The sequence below is a fragment of the Athene cunicularia genome, assembly GCF_003259725.1.
Source record: "Athene cunicularia isolate RWA chromosome 2 unlocalized genomic scaffold, athCun1 chr2_part1, whole genome shotgun sequence".
NCBI lineage: Eukaryota > Metazoa > Chordata > Aves > Strigiformes > Strigidae > Athene > Athene cunicularia.
Genome location: NW_020799095.1, coordinates 15178711 through 15181252, shown reverse-complemented (window position 1 = coordinate 15181252; position 2542 = coordinate 15178711). Strand labels below are relative to the sequence as shown.

At 43.5% G+C, this 2542-nt stretch overlaps 1 protein-coding gene across 2 annotated transcripts in view; it reads left to right on the top strand.

Moving 5' to 3' along the window:
• BTD (biotinidase) overlaps positions 1-2542 on the top strand; it is a 9345-nt gene that overhangs the window by 64 nt on the left and 6739 nt on the right. The window contains exon 1 of one of the 2 annotated variants that reach the window (XM_026842735.1): positions 261-1994. The exons of the other annotated variant lie outside the window; for it this stretch is intronic. The gene's annotated coding sequence lies outside the window, so the exon portion shown is untranslated. Of the gene's footprint in view, positions 1-260; positions 1995-2542 lie in introns of those variants that run through there. 2 annotated transcript variants of the gene reach the window in all.

Sequence of the window (2542 nt, the reverse complement as noted above, 5' to 3'; positions counted from 1 at the left end):
GGGGCTGGGGGGGACAAGGGACGGGACGGGAGCGGGGGGAGGGAACGTGCGAACGCCCCGCGCCTCCGCAAGCGACGGGCCTCAGGCTGGGGGAGGCGGGAGCGGGCGGGCGGGTTGGCCGTCAGGCCCAGGTTCCGCTAAGGCCGCGTGTGGCAACGCGACCTCGCAGGCCTGTGGGAGCTGTAGGGCCAAGCGCGGCTGTGAGCGGGGCGGCTGCCTGTGGGGTTGGTCAGAGGTGGCTGACACAGCGCGGCAAGGTGCAGGGTTGATGGTAGCATTCACCATGATACCAGCATTCACGAGGAGAAGTGAGAGTGTGGTGGGAGTTGCTTTCCCAAGCTCCTCAGGGAAGGTTGGGCGCACACCATTTTACCTGGCTGCGCCTGTCCTGGCCACGCCGAGCTGAGAAGTGACACAGTTGACTGTATTCTGCCTCACCCTGTGGCTTGTTTGTGCTACGATCCAAGCCAAGCCACTAATAACAGCAGCACTCAATTCATCCTCACTCCGTCAGTAACTTAGATAACCTAGATCCTAACCTAGAATTACGAGACAAAGCATATTTCAGGAATCCTGTGAAACGTATAAACATTTTGTAAAGCATTGCATTAGAATGGGCAGCGTTCTTTAAAAATAGATGGCACCTCTGGATAAAAGCAGGAAACTAGAGCAAAGTTATATATTGCATTGCACACAGAATAAACATTTTTCAGAAAAGGAAGTGGGAGATGCCCTTTTCAATTGAACTATGATTGCGTTGTTAAAAACTTTGTAAAAGCCTATATAGTAAAATACTGTGTTAAAATACAGTGCAGCATATAAAGGCAGTAGACAGGAAGGATCAGTTGAAAAAAATTGAATTTGCCAGTATTTTTACATCTATGTAGGGGCTGTTGTGTTATGTGTTCTGTATATTAGAATGTCAACAACGTCACATTTATGGATAACAGTGTAAAAAAGAACTTTTTTCATAGCAAATTTAGTATTTTGCTTACTAATTATTGTTTATGTTACTATAACTTAGCAGGCATTTGCTGTTAATCACTCAGACTAGGGCTGTGCTACTTCTGTTTTTTATAGTCTGTTAGATTATTATGAGTATAAAAGTGCTAAGAAGCAGGGTAGTATTGCCTTTCTCTGTGTATACATCTGTGTGAGAGTTGACAAACTTGTTTCCAAAGTTGTTGAAAAGTGAGTGACTGGATGCTTTACTTCACAACGTACTGAATTTAGATGGTTCTGAAAAACTGAACGGGAAAACAGTCTGCACTGTGACTGGGGGAAGAACTTGTCTCCATCAGCATCCAAGCTTAAACACCAGTCTTTTTATCTTTTGTGTAGAAGTATAACTAGAATACTGTGACTGCATGACAGTAATACTGCTATGAAATGCTTATATTTGGGTGAGATGAACCTACTGAAGCATGTCTGCTAGGCAAAAAAACATGTAAGTCACATGAAAGGGGTAGAAAAAGAGATTATTATCATAAATAAAGCATTTTGGTTCATGAAAATTTAAAGTCATGGCTCAGGTGAGGTGACAGCTCTGTAGACCCTAAACAAATTAAGTTCTCTTAAGGAAATGATTTATTAGGTGGTATGGCACTTTCCATGAGGGAAAAAAACATAATGTGGCAGAGATTTATTTGGACTCTGAACAGCCCAAAGACTGAGTAAAGCCTGATGGTACCCTTATTTTGTTCGGAGAGGTTACTATCCCCTAGGCCAGCCTTGGGGTTTGTTGGAGCTCTCCTTGTTAGAAGCAATACATTAGATAGCAGTGTTCTGTTGTTTAAGCTGTCAGATACGAGAAAGGCATTAGGGACAACTCAGGTAAATGTTCAGCCTTGTCTGTAGGACTAGCAGTGATCGCAACCAAGGGTAAGGACAATTTTAGTTATTATTTTAGTTGGCCCAGGTGCAGCCAGATGGGATTGTGTAGTTCGATGTTCAGTGCTAAACTGCCTGTGCGTCTAAACAAAGAAGGCATTCAGGTTAGTACTTTTGAGTGTTTCTGACCACCAGAAAATAAACTGTGGCAGAAAAATGAGAATTCCGCAAGCATGTCTGTAAAATACAACATTTTGTAGAAGCTCATTACCTATTAACTTTTTATGTTAATGTGTTTGGCTTAGAAGGCAAAAAGGCTATTTTTCTAATGCATAGCAATGCTATCCTGCGATCTGAAACTCCAACTTTCTCCATCACTAGTAATGATGAATTCTAATTACATCTTAGTTGACAACTTTAGTGAGGAACGGCTGACTAGAACCCATTCCTGTCCTAAATAGGCATTCTGGCTCTGAAGTGATGACAGAAATAGAAAAGACAGTTTGTCAGTGAAGTGCAACACAGTATGTTTATTTTCAGTGGCTTCCTTAACTGTGAGAGGCTTCCCACCTCTCCTCTCCATCCCCCTGCTACTGCCTTATATATTCACGTGTACCTTGGTATTTCATTTGCAAAGCTGAGCTGCACAGGACAAAGCAGGATTCTCTCTTCTTGATACACACTGCAAATCCCCCCCCCCCCCCCCCCCCCC